At 41.5% G+C, this 20,641-nt stretch overlaps 1 long non-coding RNA gene across 1 annotated transcript; it reads right to left on the bottom strand.

Annotated features, from left to right (window-relative positions):
- Positions 1-1,021: 1,021 nt before the first annotated feature.
- On the bottom strand, positions 1,022-7,165 carry LOC122124531. The gene is made up of 3 exons (XR_006150583.1): positions 7,092-7,165; positions 2,660-2,665; positions 1,022-1,033 (listed from the first exon to the last, which is right to left on the bottom strand). It is a non-coding gene; the product is annotated as an uncharacterized LOC122124531 (long non-coding RNA).
- Between the last annotated feature and the right edge of the window lie 13,476 nt (positions 7,166-20,641).

Below are 20,641 nucleotides of genomic sequence, written 5' to 3'. Positions count from 1 at the left end.
CTGGTCAGTCTTGGGGCTTGAATTCTGGGCATGGGCGCTGTCCCTCAGCTCTTTAGCACAAGCCAGCGCTCTACCACTTGTTCCACAGCTCCACTTCCGGTTTTCTGGTGGTACACTGAAGCTAAGAATTTCAGGGACTATCATGTCGGGACTGTCTCTGAACCGAGATCCACAGATCTCAGCCTCCAGAGTAGCTAGGATTACAGACATGAACCACCAGCACCCTGCTCTGAGCTACTTATTAACTGCCAATCTTCTGACAGGACCGTTATGAGCCTAACTGATATTATCTACTTCTATATAAAGCACATAATAGGTACTTAATGATGCCAACGATTTAATTCAGTGTCACTAATCCACTGTATTAACCACCCGAATACTTCAGTCTCCTCTGAAAAAATACTTACTGTATGATACAAATACATTGTGAATATATTTAGGAACTTATAAATATGCAATAGGCTACAATGTTACAAGTTTTTAATCTCATGGGTGATAGTGGGTTATTTCAAATTTTTACGTTTTTTTCCTATAATGTTCAAGCTTTATATAATTTTATTTATTTGTATGTGTGCCCATACTGGGACTTGAACTCAAGGCTCAGGCAATTATCCCTAACCTTCTTTTGCTTGAGGTCAGGACTCTTATTACTTGAGTCGAAGCTCTACTTCTAGCCTCTGCCCCCCTTTTCTAAAATAGTTTATTGGATATAAGAGTTGCATGGACTTTCTACCCCAGCTGGCTTTGAATCACTGTCCTCTGATCTCGGCCTCCTGAGTAGCTAGGATTACAGGCGTGAGCCACTACCACCTGGCAATTTTATGTTATTATTTTTTAAACCACAATTAAACAATGCAAAGGATCATTAACCGTACACTCACAGATTTCTGGACTGATAATTACAAACACTTTATTTAGGGCACAGAAACATTGAAGTCCTTAGATATATCTCCAAGCCAGGTGCTGGTGCCTCACACCTGTAATCTTAGCTATTTAGGAGGCTGAGATCTGAGGATCACAGTTCAAAGCCAGCCTGAGCAGAAAAGTCTCTGAGACTCTTATCTCCAATTAAGCACCAGAAAACAGAAGTGGCGCTGTGGCTCAAAGTGGTACAGCGTTAGCCTTTAGCTCAGGGGCAGCACCCAGGCCCACAGTTGAAAGCTCCATGATCAACCAAAAAAAAAAAAAATCTCCAAATGATAAGAGGCTAAGGAGTTTAATGGTAGAAACCTCGCTAGCATGAGACCATGTGTCCAATCTCCCAGCTCCCAGCACTAGGGGAAAAAAAAAGTATGTTGCCTTTCCTGAAGAAATCCTCTATATTCAAGGCTGCTAACGAAGTAAAAATATTTTTAGCATGCCAATATAAAAACATCAGCTCTTCAGGGCTGGGAAGGTGGCTCAGTGGTAGAGCGCTTGCCTTGCATGCCTGAGGCCCTGGGTTCGATTCCTCAGCACCACATAAGCAAAAAGAAAAAGGCCGGAAGTGGCACTGTGGCTCAAGTGGTAGAGCGCTAGCCTTGAGCTGAAGAGCTGAGGGACAGTGCCTAGGCCCAGAGTTCAGGCCCCACGACCGGACCCAAAAAAAAGAAAAATAGAAGCCAAGGCCTTGAAGATTCTATAAATCCAAATGTTCAGCCAGGTGATCAAGAGTTAAAAAGAGAGGAAGAGATCTGTCCCACAGGTGAAAACTGGCTTCCTTTAAAATAAAATAAAATAAAACAAAACACGGGCTGGGAAGGTGGCTCAGTGGTAGAGCACTTGCCTACCATGCATGAAGCCCTGGGTTCAACTCCTCGGTTCCAAATACACAGGAAACGCCAGAAGTGGCACTGTGGCTCAAGTGGTAGACTCTTTTCTCCTATAACCATGCCAGGCTGACATGTTGGCTACTCTGGGGCCTGAGATCTGAGGATCACCGTTAAAAGCTAATCAGGGCATGAAAGTCTGTAAGACTCTTACCTTCAATTAACCACCAAAAAGCCTGAAGGGGAGCCTTGACTCAAGTGGCAGAGTGCTACCCTTGAGCACAAAAGTTCAGGGACAGCACCCAGGCCCTGAATTCAAACCACAAGAATGACACCAAAAAAATTTTTTAAGCCAGGCTGGAGGCAGAGCTCAAATGTTAGAGCTCCAGCAGTGAGCAAGGAAATTGAGAGGCTGTGAGTTCAAGCCCCCATTAGAGAAGAAATGATATCCAACTTCTACCTGGTATTATTCACCATTTCTATCTTTTTTGGGGGGAGGGGTCTGGTCGTGGGGCCTGAACTCTGGGCCTGGATGCTGTCCCTCAGCTCTTCAGCTCAAGGCTAGTGCTCTACCACTTGAGCCACAGCACCACTTCGGCTTTTTTCTTTTTGCTTATGTGGCGCTGAGGAATCGAACACACGGCCTCAGGCATGCAAGGCAAGTACTCTACCACTGAGCCACCTTCCTAGCCCACCATTTCTATCTTTTCAAGTTGCTATACATTACCACTGTAGGGCCTAGGACCTAACCTAGGAATCTTTTCTTTCTTTCTTTGCCAGTTCTGGGGCTTGAACTCAGGGCCTGGGCACTGTCCCTGAGCTTCCTTTTGCTCAAGACTTAGCACTCTACCATTTGAGCCAAAGCACCACTTCCAGCTTTTTCTGTTTTATGTGGTGCTGAGGAATCAAACACAGGACTTCATGTATTCTAGGCAAGCACTCTACTACTAAGCCACATTCCCAGCCAAACTTTTTCTTAAACAGTCAGGCCAATAAACTATTTGATATTTTTTAATTACCTAAGAAAAATGAGAATCAATTATACTGAATCAAACTGATTAGTGTCCTCAGTTCTTCACAGTTGAGTCAAGTTTGGTAGACAACTAATTTAACATTTCTCAACTTTTGAAAAAAAAATCTCTACTTAAAATATAGCCATATAGCCCATCATCCTAGCTCCTCAGGTGGCTGAGATCTGAGGATCATGGTTTGAAGCAGCCTGGTCAGAAAAGTCTGTGAGAAGACTCTTATCTCCAATAAATACCAAAAGTCAGAAATGAAGCTGTGGCTTAAGGGGTAGAATACAAGCCTTGAGCCAAAAAAAAAAAAAAGCAGCAGCTCAGGGGTGTGGGTGTGTGTGCCCGTGCACACGCACACGTGCACACACGTACATACACACACACAAAGGGGGGCATATCAAAATAAATACACATGATCTACGATAGAGATACAAGTACCAGAGCATTAAGTAAGTAGGTTACCTAACGTCTCCAAAGAAAAAGAAGTGTGAAGAATACTTACAGGGCATACATGTTGGAATCTAAATAGGTATCTGAGGTGTTTTTCAAATTGCATATGTTTTAAGTGAAAAGAAAGTTACTCCCAAGGAAGACTAGAATTAGAAACGGTCACTTCGGGTGTCTGCACCAGTCACTGTGTAAGCTACAATCACTTCTCATTTCTCCTTTAAATATACTTGACCTCTTCAAACAATCTGCATTTCTCTTTAGGAAGTGAGCCCGCTAACACTCAGAAGCCACACACGTGTAGGACACAGGACAAATCACTCCCAGACTGCTGGGAGCGTGGCTGTCTTCAGGCTGAAATGAGTTGACCTCTCCTTTTCCATCCACAAAAAGGGCGCATGGGGACCCGGTGATGCCTGCCGTTTCCCTCCAAAGGCTCTCCTGACCAGGGGTCCTCTCCATGGTCTCTTGGAGCCCCAGGAGGGGGTGCGGGGTGCGGAGCCCGGCGGCCTCCACAGAGAGACGCAGCCCTGATTCGCTGGCCTTTGTCAGGGTGTTTTTTTTCTGCTGACCCACTAAGGAAATTCAGAACATTCGGGAGTAACTGTCAGAAAACAAACCAACCAACCATCCAACCATCCAACCATCCATCCATCCATCCATCCATCCATCCATCCATCCATCCATCCAACCATCCATCCATCCATCCATCCATCCAACCATCCATCCATCCATCCAACCATCCCTCCTGCGGACTTCAGGCTCATGAGCCTCGGCTGCCCGGATTCTAGTGACCAGGCTCCCACCAAGAAGAGGGAAAGTCGTTAGAAAAATCACCTGGTACCACAGCCCCCTTTCCCTCCCCTCCCCCCCTCATTCCTCCTCCTCCCCCTCCTCTTCCTCCTCCCCCTCCCCACTCTGCCAGAGGTAGCCAGCAACTTCCCCACATTGTCCAGCCTGCCCCGGGAGCTCGGGCCGCCAGCGCCCAGGTCCCTGGGCCGGAGCTAGCTTCCCTGGCTCCAGGAGCACGGCTTCCCCTGCCGGGCCGGGCGCAGGAAGGGGGGGGAACATCAACATCAACACAACAACATCAACAACAACACAACAACAACCACCACCCACAACACAAAAGCCGCGCAAGTTTCCAGCCCTGCGCCATCCCCACCGCCCCCACCCAGGGCCGAGCTTGGTGGGAAGAGATGACACCCGACTTTCCCCGCGGCCCCAGGAGCCCCCCACCCCCGCCCCGCCCGGAGTTGGCGGCCAGGCCCCGTCGCCGCCGCCGCTGCCTCTCTGGGGGCGGACGAGCTCCGGGCGGCCCCGGCTCGGCCCCAAGGGGGCTGGCGGCGCTGCCCGCTCGCCCGCCAGCCCGCCCTGGACCGCGCGTGGGCGCTGCCGCCGTAGGTCCCAGCGGCACGAGGAGCGCCACCCGCACTCGCCGGCGGCCCTGGCCCCGGCTCCCACCCTCACGCCGCCGCAGCCCTGCTCCCGAACTCCGGCCAGTCCCCGCCTCTCACCTTGATCTCGAAGTCCGGCAGGAGGAAGGTGGTGCGGAAGAGCAAGCAGAAGTGCACGATGGCCGGCACCTCCCACCAGGAGTGGAGCTCGCCCAGCCCCACCGCGCCGCGCTCCTCTGGGTACATCGCCGCGCCAGCACGCGCCCGCTCGCTCGGCGGCTGGCTCCGGCCCTGCGGCGGCGCCTCAGCACCTCAGCGCCTCGCGCTGGCTCCTGCCGCAGCGCCCACAGCTCCGCGTGACCTGCGGCTGAGGCGCCTGGCTCGGCGGGGCCAGGCCATGGTGAACCGCTTCGTGGAGGGCCGGGGGGTGGGGAGGTGGCTGCGACAGCGGAGGGGCCAAGTCTCCGAAAATTAAAGAACACAAAGCAGCTATTCCCCTATGGTCAAACAAAACAATATTTGAAACAATCCCAAGAATACTAAAGGCAAATTTTAAGTGTTCAGCTTAAGACTTTCACAGTACTTAGTTGAATAATTTGAGTAAATATTTCTTCTGATATAAAAAGAAAAACTGAAACACAGAAAAACATTTTCCATTGCTAAATATCAGTATTATTTTTTAATTAATACATTAGGGAGAAATCATGTATCATAAATTAATTCCTATTTTGATAATTGAAAATCTGTAACAGAATGAGAGAAAATGTCTTCACCTTTACATTAAGGAATCTTTGGATCTCATTTATGTTTTTGTCTTTTTTTTCTTTGACACATTTTAAATGTCCAAGAAATGGAGGAGGTGATTAAGACCTGCCAGGAAGGTCCAGATGAATGTCTGTGTGAAGTAGCAGTCACAAATAGTAACCCAGTGGAAGAAAGAGTGAGATTGATAACAACTTTAACTTGGGCTCAACTCATAAGCTTGAGCTGATGAGGAATAATGGGAACTCTTTAGGGATGAGCACTGAGGAGTTCATTGAGTTTCAGGACATGCTTCTCAATAGTGAGCCTGATGAGATGCATGCTGCATATACAACTGGTGTGTCTCCTGTAGTTGAACAATCCTTCAGATATTCAGAGTATTTTAGTCAAAATTATGCGAGTCCAAATGAGCTGCAGTATTTTGAATTTGGTGGAGAAGGGAAGGTATTAAACTCAGAGACTATATTCTTTAGCCATAATTGGGTCTGTATGGGAGAGACCTCCTATAACCATAGTGAATATAGAGAAGACTATGATAAGTCTGCTCTCCTTGCCCAAGAGATACTTCAAGGAGGGAGGAAAACACCTGAATGTACTTTATGTGGAAAAACATTCTACATAAGACCTGTAGTCACTACACATCAGAAAATGTACAAAGGAGAGTATCCTTGTACATTTAATGAATGTGAGAAGTCTTTCAATAAGGAAATGCACATTAGAAAACCTGAGAGCAAATATCCACAGAAGTCCGATGAGTATAAGCAATGTACAAACTCTCTCTCTCATAAGTCAGACTTGACTTTCCAACCTCAATCACCTATAGATTGGAAACCCTTTGAATATGAGGAATGGAGGAAATTTTCCATCCAGAAGTCAGGTCTCAGCAGGCATCAGAGAACTCCCAAAGATGAGAATGCATGCATGAATGCAACAAATGTGGAAAGTCTTTCATACAAAAGTCATACCTCACTTTGCTTCAGCGAACACACACAGGAGGTAAACCTTATGAATGTAACATATGTGGAAAATCTCTTGCCCGGAAGACACATCTTACTGTCCATCAGAGAACACACACAGGAGAGAAACCTTATAAATGTCAGACATGTGAAAAGTCCTTCACCCGGGAGGCAAACCTCCAGAGACACACGAGATTTCACACAGGTGAGAAACCTTTTGAATGTAACAAATGTGGAAAGACTTTCAGACCGAAGTGAGACCTCACTTTGCATGAGAGAAATCACACTGGAGAGAAACCTTATGAATGCAACAAATGTGGTAAGGCTTTCAGAGGGAAGTCACACCTCACTTTGCACCAAAGAACACATACAGGAGAGAAACCTTATGAATGCAACAAATGTGGAAAGACCTTCAAGTGGAGTTCACACCTTGGCATGCATAACAGAATTCACACTGGTGAGAAACCTTATGAATGTAACAAATGTGGAAAAACCTTCACCCGGAGTTCACACCTCAGCAAGCATAAGATAATTCACACAGGTGAGGAACCTTATGAATGTAACAAATATAGATCTTTCAGGCAGAAGTCTTCTTTCACTTCGCATCAGAGAACACACACAGGAGAGAAACTTTATGAATGTAACAAATGTGGAAAGTCTTTCAGGCACAAATCAACCCTCACTTCGCATCAGAGAACACACACAGGAGAGAAACCTTATGAATGCAACAAATGTGGAAAGACCTTAAAGTGGAGTTCACACCTAAGTTGGCATAAGAGAATTCATACAGGTGAGAAACCTTATGAATGTAACAAATGTGGAAAATCTTTCATCCAGAGTTCACATCTCAACAAGAATAAGAGAATTCACACTCATGAAAAATTGTATGTATAAAATAAATGGAAAGTCGTTCACCTGGAAGAAAACTCAGTTTGCATCAGAGAACCCACTCAGGAGAGAAACCTTATGAATGGAGCATATGTGCAGTCTTTCACCCAGAAGGCACAGCTTATGGCTCATCATTGAACACACATAGGAGAGAAATCTTATGAATAAAACAAATGTGGAAAAAATTTTCAAGAAGTCACACCTCAATTTGCATCAGAGAACATACACAGGAGAGAAACCGTATGAACGTAACAAACGTGGAAAATCCTTCACCAAAAAGGCATGAGTTGGTGTTAATAGAACACACAGAAGAGAAATCTTATGAATGTTATAAATGTGGAAAGGTATGCCTTCACCTGGAAGGCATACCTCAGTGTTCATCAGAGAACTGAATCACACAAGAGAAAAGAAAACTAGTGAATACACCAAATGTGCAATGACTTTTAAGCAGGTGTCAGTCCTCAGTCCATCTGAGAACATATAAATAAATGAGAGAAATTCTCAGCATAATAAATGTAGAAAAACATTTAGCTGGAAATCTTATCTCTACAGGTATCAGAGACCTGGTAAATGTAAACATTAGAGGAAATCTTTCAAGCAGAAGTCAGGCTTTAGTAAGCATCAGCACTCACAGCAAAGAAACCCAATGCAGGAAAACACTTTTCAGGAACTGCTGCAAATTATACAGAGAAGCTCTTCATGGCAGAAGTAAGCTAGGTGTAATGGGAAACCATTCTTTCCTTTTTTGGGGGGGTGTCCGGTTGTGGGGCCTGAACTCTGGGCCTGGGCACTGTCCCTCGGGTCTTCAGCTCAAGGCTAGCGCTCTACCACTTGAGCCACAGCGCCACTTCGGCTTTTTCCTTTTTTCTTATGTGATGCTGAGGAATCAAACCCAGGGCCTCAGGCATGCAAGGCAAGCTCTCTACCACTGAGCCACCTTCCCAGCCCGAAACCATTATTTCCTATTGGGCACTCGCTGAGCCAACATTTCTCATCTTCTTATTGTGATGAGTGTGGATGGTGTCCTTGAATGTTATTCAAAAGATTTGGACACAAGTGATGGGTGTTAATTTCTTCCAGGCTTGAGAAGTAATTAAGAGAGTGAAGTTGTTGACTTGTGTCTTTTATAATATGGAATAATTTGTCAAGGTGATTTTATAAAGTCAGAAATAAGAACTCTGGCCCTTTGAGATTGGACTCAGATCATCCTCCAAGGTGGTTTGGGGAGTCATAGATGGGAAAAGACTGTTATGATTTCAGACAAGGACATAAGAGCTTCGATTTCTCCACTGCTCCACTAAAGTATCCCACTGTATGTGCGCTCAATGCGTTATAACACAAGTGACTTACTATTTCCAGTTCAGTGTTTGAATAGAAGATCTGATGGAAGATGCCATTGTTTATTACAAAACGTGCACAATTGTGAAATTTTTCTCTTCACCTTTTGTCCTCAAGTTCATGAAACATTCAGAAAACATGGAAAGGCACACATTTGGGGATATATTTGCTTTTTGTATGGGTACAAGTCCTGTAGCTTGAGCTCAGAGCCTAGGCACTCTTCTTAAGCATTTTTGCTCAAGGCTAATGCTCTACTATTTGAGTCACAGCTTCATTTCTGGTTTCTTTGGTTGGTAAATAAAGACAAGAGTCTAAACCATTTGGTTTTGGATGAGTAACCCCAAAATAACTTCAGTGCTTACTTTATATTGAATTAATCACTGGTAATGAGTCACATGTGATTGATTCACCCTTAGTTCATTCTGTTGTTCTGTTGAGTGAGTTGTTATAATAAACCAGCGTGGATAATATGAAGAGCTTGTGTTTTTTTACTTTTCTGGAGGCTGAAAGTGGAGTTCTGAGGATGAGTCTATCATCACTCCAATTTCTTTCCCCAGCTCCATTCAGATAATTGTACCAAAATACAATGAAGACATGGTTTTATTAAACTCAATTCTGGTAGTAAGGAAATAATTGGAAACATGGCAAAAATGAGGAACCAGAAGCTTGTTAGAAGGTGGTTGCCGAAATCCAAGGGATGAGAGAGACAGAGGTAGGACTGTGCTAGATATTCGGTAGGGTAAAATTCAGGTAAAAAGTCATCCTAATCACATATTTCTTCCTAGGTATATCCATACAGCATTTTGAAGCATAATATTATGTACTATGATTTCATTCTACAGTGTTTCATATCCAACAGCAAGAACACATATATTTCTTTATGGTGAGAAGAATACTGTCATTTGCAATCTCAGGGCGGGCTATGGAAGATAGTATATTAAGTCAAATAACCAGGTATAGAAAGATACTGAGCAATCTCAACACAAAAAAGGAAATTAAGAAAAATAGAGACAACAAAATGGTGCTGTGGCTTAAGTGGTAGAGCGCTCGCCTTGAGCTGAAGAGCGCCGGGAAAGCACCCAGGCCCAGAGTTCAAGCCCCATGACTGACCAAAAAAAGGAAAAAAAAGAAAAATAGACAAAACTCACAAACGTGGAGAATAGAATAGGTGACCATGTGACAATTAGTAATAACTTTTTCCCAATCAAACATTTCATTTGATTATACAGTGTGTTGTTTCATGTTTCATTGAGCATTGGTTGCATATCCAACACCTGGAAAGCTTACATTTCTTTGTGATGAAAAGAAGGCTGTCAGCAGGGCGCTGGTGGCTCACGCCTGTAATCCTAGCTACTCAGGAGGCTGAGATCTGAGGATCGCGGTTCAAAGCCAGCCGGGGCAGGAGAGACCATGAGACTCCTATCTCCAATAAACCACCAGAAAACCGGAAGTGGCGCTGTAGCTCAAGTGGTAGAGTGCTCGCCTTGAGCTGAAGAGCTGAGGGACAGCACCCAGGTCCAGAGTTCAAGCCCCACAACCGACCAAAAAAAAAAAAAAAGAAGGCTGTCGTTTGTAATCTCATAAAAGGCTATGGGAGGTAATGCATTAAATGAAAGAACCACACAGAGAAAGACACTGAGCAACCTCACACAAAAATGGAAGCTAACAAAAATAGAACCAACTTCTCACAGTTGAGAGTAGAATATTTGTTTCCAGAGGTATGGAGAGATTGGTCCATATCTTCAGGATCCTCTGTTCAAGATTTTGTCCTTTAATCAAGTTGATCTGAGTCAGCATGAGCTTTTGAGGATTTTCCATTGTGTCAAGTGCTTAAACATCCAAGAGTGATTATGTGGGCAAATGCCTTCAGTAAAAGGAGTTCACATAAGAAGAACAGATCAGACAGAAGATGGGGACAGAAATCACTGGTTGTAGCCTGATATCCTTGGTTTCTATTTGAATGTAGAATCTATACAATATATAGATTACTCTGCCGAAGTTCCATATTTGGAGTTGTATAAATGTTACCTATGTTCTTCAAATTGGCAAACCATGGGGAAAGAAAGTTGAACCTCAATTCTATTTCCTTTATGTGGTTAAATAATTTGTAGCTCAGATAAAATCTGCTGTTTCCTGTGATCTCAGTCCAGTCTTGAGGGAAGTACAGAGCAAGAATCAAAAGTTAGGGATTTTTTGGGAACACTTTCTCAGATTCCCAACACTGCTGAGTGATGGTAATGAGAAAAGAATCTAATTGGGTGCTGGAGACAGAGCTCCCTCAACTCTTGATTCCTCTGCATGATGTCATGGAATCTAGATTCAAGAGCAAGTCTTAATCCTTTTTTTTCTTTTTTTCTTAATCCCTTTCTTAAATATTTCTGCAACAAAGTGATGCTGGGAAGACTGATGCTCTAGGAGATAGCCTGAGCCAGGGGAAAGCTCATGAACCCATTCCTACTGCCTTACATTTCAGTTTTTGACCCAAAATAGGATATTTTCTAAATAGAATTTCTCTGAAGGACAAGAGGAAGAGCACATTTGTATAATCTTCTCTCAGCATCTTTTCATTGACGAAGGCCTCTCCAGAGCCTTCATGATCTGTAGGTGACACTCCCCACCACCCGTGACCAGTGTTCTCCTTGGCTCCTTAGATGGCTCAGAGTTCAGAACATCCTGAACCACTTGCCACTTGATGTCTGTGCCAAGAATTAACTTTGAATGATCAGCCCTGATGAGCTAATCAATGGAGGCCTTGTGTCCTACTGAACTGATTCTTGGAGGATGGTGACAACTTTTTGCTGAGTACTGATCTGAGTCACAGAGTGAGCAAGACAACAAAGTCAACTGAGATCATGTACTCTCCTGGTCAGGTCATACTCACCAAACCTGGGTCTCAGTCAGCCTTAGCCTCACTAAGTGCTTCAGGACAAGATTCCCAGTCACTGCTCCAATCCCTAACTCACACAAACCACTCACTGAGGACCACCCAAGCTGTTTTCCCTCCATCACCCAGTGTCCACTCCACTGTCCTGATGACACTACTTGTGAGCACTTCTGTAGCCCCCTAATACCAGGGGTTAACAGTATTCTCTCAGCCACTATACCCTGAAAACCCACCTAAAATGTCTGGATTTCCATTTCTAGTATTCTTTATTTGGATATAAGAAGAAGATGATTTGTTTCATGAAACTCTATTACTATATTTACCTTTTTCTTTTGTTTATGCCAGTAGTTAGCTTTAAGCTCATGGCATGTTAGTCTCCTTTGGCTTTTAAGGTCAAGCTTGGCATTCCTTGTGCCACATCTGTCATTGTTCTATTTCAGATCCCAAGTCCCCTCATCTGATGAAGAGAGTGAAGGTGTGGTCTCTTATTTTCTCTCTTCCAAGATGTTTTACCAAAACATTAGAAAAAATAGAATATTTTAAATTAGGGAAATATAAAGTTTCATAGCAAAATTTCTAATGAAAATTGAGTAGTTTAATTGAATTTGGTAACATTTAAAAATATGTGAAGATGTTGCAGAATTTTTAAAAAGGTGAGGAATATAGATGAACACTGAGCAGTTCCATATGTAAAAGCAACATTCAGAAGCTCCATATGAATGTATCTCCAGAGCAACAGCACAGATTTCCCATTTCTCAGGACTTTAGATAGAAATATCCTGAGAATATTCCACCTATTCATACACATAAACCTCTTGGCTCTGGTGACAGGGTGGAAAGCAAGACTGAATCATCTCATCATGTTGGTAAGAGGTCATCAGAATGTTCACATTGAAGACCTGCCATCACACTGTTTGCCATGGACACTATTGTTTAAAAAAACTACATGTTATACTAATATGTATGAAATAATTTTGAAATGACAAAAATTGAGCAGCATTTGAAAAGTACTTTCATTGATCATGAAAATTTCAGTGTGAATTGAGGATAAAGGTGATGTAAGAAAAATTAAAATCTACCTCAATTGCAATATCAACCTTACCAATTTCTACTTTTGTTGAGTTTTTAGTTTTTAGTTTTGTTCAGTTTATAGTTCTAACATAAAAATTTGCAATTATTTCAAAGACGTGTGTATACATATCCATTATATACATAATATATATACATAATATACATACACTTTGGAATAAGTATATATACTGCTTTGGAATAAGCAGATTACATTTCATTCATTAGAAATATTAACTCAGTGCTATTTGTAAATCAGTACAAACCTCTCCAGTCATTTGAATCCACCCAGACTCCTCCATAACACATTTCAACTTATCAGACCTTTAGCACAATCATTGTCTCTCCCGAGGAAGCCTATCTAAGGAGGAGCCATTGTGCAACAGGGCACAAGACCCATATCAGGACCTTAAAAACAGGCACACAAATGAGGAAACCATTTACTGTGTGATCAATTCTCAAAGAATTCGTTATCTGTAAGATTAAATTGTTTGGAATTGAAAACCAAAGAAATGAAGATCTCTACAAACAAGGGGACTAAAAAGACAGGAATTTAGTTCATTCAAAAAAGCAGCTGGGCAACAGTGGCTCACGCCTGTAATCCTAGCTACTCAGGAGGCTGAGGTCTGAGGATCCCGGTTCAAAGCCAGCCTGGGTAGGAAACTCCGTGAAACTCTTATCTCCAATAAACCATCAGAAAACCGGAAGTGGCACTGTAGCTCAAATGGTGGAGTGCTAGCCTCGAGCTGAAGAGCTGAGGGACAGCGCTCAGGCTGAGTTCAAGCCCACGACTGACAAAAAAAAAAAAAAAACAAAAAAGCATAGTTCAGCTCACTACGAATAGATTTTTTCTGACACATTAGCACTCGAGCAAGGAGTCCTTGTTCTACTCAGCTTATTCCTCCCTTACAACCTGCTATGTGTCTGAAACCCACAAAATGGAAAACTTGGTCATTAGGAAGTATTCAAGGAGGTCTTAGGACTTAAATCAGCCAGTCACCTGTGGCTCACACCTGTACTCCTATCTACTCAGGAGACTTGAGAGCTGTGCTCATGGTTCAAATCAGCCCAGGTAGGGAAGTCATGGAGATTATTATCTCCAACTCACCATCAAAAAGCCTGAAGTAGAGATGTGCAAGTGCTAGAGTGCAAATCTTGAGGAGAAAAAGCTCTGGGAAAATACCTGGTCCTTTAGTTCAAGCCACAGGACCAGCACAAAAACAAACAACAAAAACCTTACTAAGTACCACAAATAACCAGGTACAGTGTAAATAAAAATATCTAAAGCTGCTGGGTACAGGTGGCTCATGCCTGTAAACCTGAGATCTGAGAATAGAGCTTTGAAGCCAGCCTGGGCAGAAAAGTCCATGAGACCCTCTAATTAATAAAAACAATTCAGAAGTAGAAGTAGAGATGTGGCTCAAGTAGCCTTAAAAGAGAAGCTCAGGGACATCACCCAGGCATTGAGTCCAGTCACTAATATTGGCATATTTGACTGTGATGTATGAAAAAGACCAGCTGTGGTAAGTGCATAAGTTTGTGCAAAACTACACTCTTAGATGCAGAAAATGAGCTTTCTGCGATATGGTTGTGGAGGTATTTCATGTTTACTTCTTCCACTAAATATTCTATTTCCTTAATAACCAAAAGCCCATTTGATTTGAGGACAGCAATGTACTCATTTTAAATAACATTAAGTGAGGTGTGGTTGGGCAGGTTATAATTTAAACCTTAGGTGGAGAAGACAGGAAGTTTACTAGTTTGAGAGCAACCCAGGCTACATACTAAGGCCTGCCTCAAATCTATGTGTCTGTCTATCTGTCTATGTGTTTTTTTGTGAGTGGATGTGTATATGTGTGTGTGTCCACATATACAAGCATGCGTGCATACATAACCACATAAATAAAATACTGTTTGTTTATTGTAAAGAATGTTCATAGCCATGGTTATCCAGGGAATGTGCTTAATTTTTTCTCTTTCTCTGTATACATGTAGATATAGGTACAAATAAAAATAGACATAGTTTTGTAAACTGAGCATTTGAAAATCACGTTGTTTTGCATTGCAACTGATATAAAAGGAAAGAAACTGATAAGCCTTTTGGCTTTTCCCCTCTAAGCCTAGATACCCATGAAGCTGAGATCAGAGGATCAAGGAATAGAGCCAGCCTAGGCAGAAAAGACTACAAAGGGCGCTATAATTAAGCAGCAAAAAGCTGAGTTGGGGCATGGCTCAAGGAATAGAGAGCCAGCTGTGAGCAATGAAACTGAATAAGCATGAAACCTGAGTTCAAACTTGGGTACTAGCCAAAAAAGGAAAGAAACTAGGGTTAGAACCAATTAAATATAAAAATCAGGTATCTGGAGAAGAAAGTGTGCATAGGTTTCAATGTCATGGAAATCCTCCAGCTTTTCTATATCAAGCCATAGTGTAAGGCCTTTAGTTATTTGAACGGTGTTATTACAGATTTTATTAAATCTAGAATTAAAATATGGCCTAATAGACTAGAGCAGAGGACAACATCAGCTGTACATCTGAAAAGTGACTAATGATCAAGATACAAAGATTATCTAAACTCCCAAAGAACCAATAATCCAATCAATAAATAGGCAACTGAACTGAAGAGACAAAAGAGTGAACTGAGCTCCAAAGAAGTACAAAAAGTACATCTGTAGATGAAGCAATGGTCAGCATTCTTGGCCATAAAGGAGGTACAAATTGAAATGACATTGAAATTTCATCTCACTCCAGACAGAGGGGCAATCAGCAAGTACACAAACAAGAGCAACTGCTAGTGAGGATGTTGGAAAAGGAACCTTATACCTATTTGTGTGAGTATAAATTAGTGCAAACACTTAGGAATGAAGTGGTATAGAAGTGCTTTAAAAAGCTAAAAATAGAAGTACCATAGGATCTAGTAATACTACCCATGGACATACATCAGAAAGAATTTATGTCAGGATAGAATAGAGTCATGTTCACACCCATCTTCATTGATGCACTATTTCTGGTAGCCAAGCTATCAAAGCAGTTTAGGATATTATAGTTGATCAGTGCATAAACAAAATGTGACTTACACATGACACATAGGCAGTTTATATCTGGTATCTTATTCCATTCTGCTCCCAATAATATGATGTCAAAGCCATCAATATCCAGATTGCTGAGGCAAGCAATTATTTCTCCTGTTGTGTAGAAAGGAAAACAACTCCCAAAGGGTATTGATATATGTCTGAGCCTTAGTGCTAGTCAGTTAACCAGTCAAATTGCCACAGTGAAATGTAAACTACCTAGTGAAGACTGTGAAGATTTTAAAGAAAGTGGAAATGATTCAGAACTATAGAATATTTCATGAAATTCCAAGCAATTAGTGTATGTTTGTTCCATGACCAAATGAGTAGATTTTTATTACTGAAAGTCAGGAATATGTGCTGGAGTCCTGACCACACAATTTGAGGACTAGCACACTTTCTGATTAGTTGTACAATCATTGCTTGTGTCTTTCACTTTAATGAAAAGAACCACATCTCAACTTTCATTTTGATATTAATGGGTGATAGTACTTCCCATCCTAGTAGGCAGAAGGACTAAATGAAAAAATAAGCAGAGTGCCTTTCTTTACAGGAGTTGAAATTTTAGATTTGCAAAACACCAGGAAATGGGTATTTGAAAATGGTGAACAAATGAAGAGTAGAAGAGTGGGAGAACGTAGTCAGCAATCCATTGTATATCTTATGTATGTCTTATGAAATGAAGAAGAGTGAGAGTATGGTTGGGGATGTGTGGAATATTGAAATGTGTGACATTGATCAAGATTTTATATTTTGTATCCATGACTTGTGAAATAGCAACTCCTCCATACGACTATTTAAGGATGATAAAAGAATATGAAATCTGGCATTGATACATAGTGTACATTTATTCAGTTATAAACAGCAAAGACATTATACCATTCATTGGCAAAAGGATGCAACTGGATATTAACTTGTTAATTGAACTAAAGTAGGTTTTTATGCCAGTCCTGGGCCTTGAACTCAGGGCCTGGGCACTGTCCCTGAGCTTCTTTTGCTTAAGGCTAGTGCTCTACCACTTGAGCCACAGCACTACTTTTGGACTTTTCTGTGTATATGGTATGGTACTGAGGAATTAAACCCAGGGCTACATGCATGCTAGGCCATCACTCTACCACTAAGCCACATTCCCAGTCTCTGAGTTATGTAATTTTTGAGAACGTCAAAGATCTTACCACAAACCTCATCCTGTAGTAATATCCACAGTTAGACTTTAGAAGATTTCTGCCTTTGTATTAAAGACTTAAATTGTAAATTAGATTTTCAGATTTCCAATAACCATTCAAGGAATGTTACAGTATATTGGTCTGTGTTACAGAACATACTGAATCTTTAGAGGGCCAACATCTCTAGGGGTGGTTAATACAACCCTAAGTCCTGACCCTGAAGAAACTGTTCTCCTGAGATCTTAGCATTCAACCAAGAAGCTCCAGTTCCCTGGTAATCTTGACCATAATCTAAAGGACAAAAGTTCTAGAGAGCAGGATGGTAGGTGAACCCTGATTCCTTCCTGACATGAACCTGAAATAATGCATCTCAGTCTGTGGGAGGGATAGAAGCTGGGATGTGGAGCACAGTGGGCACTGGCCACTGTGTATTTTCTCTAGACCCTCAGGAACCATCCAAGCACTCTTACATCTTTATGTTTGTGCACTGCTAGGTCACTTGTTCCCCCCCCCCCCAATTATCACAATGTTTGTTCTGCTTCTTTGTAACACATCATACCCTAACTTCTCTTTTCTGTCCCCTCCATGAATTTTGAAGTTCATTTAACTTTTTCACGTCTCTGGATCTCATACATCCTTGCATGAAGTTCACAATCAGAGATCTCAGCACTTTGACAAGAGCATTATCTGTGGCACCTACAGCACAACTCTTTTGGCTCACTTGTATATGAGCTATAAACCAAAGCAAGCAATTTCTTTATAGTGCTCAGTCTAAATTAAACAGACTTTGTATGGAGACTTCATTTGGTGTGGCAGAAGTTGGTTAGGCCCCTAGGCTGGGCTAGAACTCAAAAATAGAAGGTTCTGGAAGGAAAATTTTGGTTTGGTGACAGCTGAGGAGAAGATGGCAGTATTGATTGAGGCCTTCATGCAATAGGCAAAACCTGAAGGTACATTTGGACAGGGGGAGAAGCCAACAATAAGACCTCTACTGCCCATTAGTCTGCTGTCAGTGCAGCATGATAACTCCAGCATGGGCCAAGGGGCCAGTGGGCCCACGCAGGGCACAGGGGCCTGTAAGACCACCAACCTTTCCTCAGGAGTCAAAACTGATTTCAGGACTGACCCAGGGGCCTTTGGTTGAGTTCTCTCAAAGCTTTGTGTTAGAAATGAATTATATGACTTGAAGGGGAGGAAGTTGAGAGGGGAAATCCTAGGAGAGAATGAGGGAGAAGTCGCACTCTTCCAAAGGAAATGCACTTTTTACCTGACTTATGTAACTGCATTTTCTCTATACATCACCTTTACAATAAAAAATAAAAAAAAAAACAAAAAAACCTGCAAAAAGGAAAGCTGCAATGCCATTGTTGATATGCCCATTTTAACGATTATTAGAATCTGACCCTCAAGCCATGGGCTTAAAGGCAGCTTTTATTTCATCAATATACATTTGTTGTCATGAGGGGAGAGGTTGGGTTAGGAAGGATGGGGGAGGATGTTGAAACAGGTGACATTGATCAAGATGGATTGAACTTATAAACTTCTTTGAATAATTTCTTTTTTTTAAAACTTTATTCAAGATGTTGACACAAATGATCCCCCAAAGTAATATAAATTTTGACACTTTAAAAAAGTCCAGATGTGAAGTTTCAAAAAATTTCAATTTGAAGCCAAAAGTTAAACCAATTCCTAATAATATGATTTTCCTTCTTAAATTATATTTTCTCAGACAGATTACTTAGTATTTTTGACATGGTTATTTGGACTCATTTTAGTTTGGCCTGCAATTTTAGGTTCTAAGTTTGTACCTATCCTGAATATATCTTATTATAATTAAAAATATAAATCCAGAAACAGCAACAACTCTTCCTTATAGAAGAATTCCAATTATTAAGTATAAGGGAAATAGAACATCACCATCAGAATACTACTGTTTTAAATGCCACAAGCAAGATCTGCCAATTCATAAAAATAGTTGCAGAAGTGTAAGCAGAAACAGGACAGCTGCATAGTCTCAAAGTATCTAGCAAATATTTAGTAATTATAAAGGAAAACATTGCAAGCATACAAAAGAAAATCCAAGCAAACACCACCTTAACATTGCAATCAAGATTAACAACACCAGAAACACATTAACACATTAGGTATCCTGTTATGTATAGCATGCTATCACAGATTGGAAGATAAAACAAGAGACATGGCAACTCAGTTCAAGATGGGACCCTGGATGGGATCCTGGAACAGTAAGAGACATTAGGAAAAATATCTACTTTTAACTCTACTAGGATAGCATTGTAGCAAGGTTAATGTCTTGATTTTGACAAGTGTTCTTCAGCAAGATATCAAAACAAGACAATAGCTTAAGAATATACAGGAATTTACTACTTTTACAATTCTCCTATAAGTCAACAATCATCTCAGAAGTATGGAAAATAATTTTAAAAAGATAGACACACTCAGCCAGGCCCTGGTGGCTCACGCCTGTAATCCCAGCTACTTAGGAGGCTGAGCTCTGAGGATCACGGTCCAAAGCCAGCCCGAGCAGGAGAGACCGTGAGACTCCTATCTCCAATAAACCACCAGAAAACTGGAAGTGGCGCTGTAGCTCAAGTGGTAGAGCGCTCGCCTTGAGCTGAAGAGCTGAGGGAGAGCGCCCAGGCCCAGAGTTCAAGCCCCATGACCAACTAAAAAAAAAAAAGATAGACACACATTTATATGTGTACATAGCATATACACACATATAGCAAGTTAAATAATCATGTTCTCTTCTGAATCAGTCATTGGGTCACTAACAATGTAACTTTAAGGTTCTCCTCTTCGTTATTCTCACATTTAACTACGTAATTTTCTTAGAAAATCTTTTGGCTATACTAGGCCAAAACAAGAGAATCATAGAATAAGATTATTACATTATCTTGCAAACTCATTCATCACAGCTGTTAAGACCCAGCCAATATTTTTGGAACATTTCTTCTCATCACCTAATATTTTCTTTATACAAGTACTTAAAATAGAAATATAAATAAAAATTTTTTATTGTCACAATTAGTTTCTGAGTTGGCAGATAGTGAAATGGTCAGCCTAGAGGTTTCACTGAGCTACATAGAGCACACTATACAGGGCCAGGTAGCTCATTTCCCTTTCAGTGCATTCAGACCTTTCCAAGATAGATCTGATATGTTCACTGTGTCCAAGCAAACATACACTATGTTGTTACCTGGTGGAAATGATCCACTGATCAATATTTATTATCCCTAAGATTTATATTCCAAAATTCATAGGAAACTGCACAAGACACCCAGAATGACCAAAGCAAGCCAGATGTGGGGGGCAGTATTGGATGTATCACAATTCCAGACTTCCAATTTTGCTATCGCTCTAAAGTGACAGAAACAGCTTAGTAATGGCACAAAAATAGGCCTGGAGAACAATGTAACAGTCTAGAACACCCAGAGGTAACCTATATACTTACAGCCATCTAATACTTGACAAGGGGTACAAAAATGTAAGTTGACAAAAAGATCATCTGTTCAAAAAATCAGACCAGGGAAATTGGATATCCATATGCAGAACTGAATGCCTCTGTCATTTTTTACTACTATCAATTCAAAAGGTATCAAAAACCTCAATGTAAGACCTGAAATCTTGAAATTACCTTACAAGGAGTAGGAGGAATATGTGAACTCATGGTCATAGTGGAGAAATTTTTGAGTAGAAGTCAGGGGTTTAGGAAATCAGAGAGAGAATTGACACATAGGATTACATCAAGCTAAAATGTTTCTGCACAAGAAAGGATGCACTTACTAAAATAAATATTAGCCTATGGAATAGAAGAACTGTGTTAACTGTACAGCTGACAAGGACTTAATATTGAGAATATACAGAAAGGTCAAGAAA

This window comes from Dipodomys spectabilis, unplaced genomic scaffold, assembly GCF_019054845.1.
Source record: "Dipodomys spectabilis isolate Male_0828 unplaced genomic scaffold, ASM1905484v1 ptg000239l, whole genome shotgun sequence".
NCBI lineage: Eukaryota > Metazoa > Chordata > Mammalia > Rodentia > Heteromyidae > Dipodomys > Dipodomys spectabilis.
This window is presented reverse-complemented; position numbering and strand designations above follow the sequence as displayed.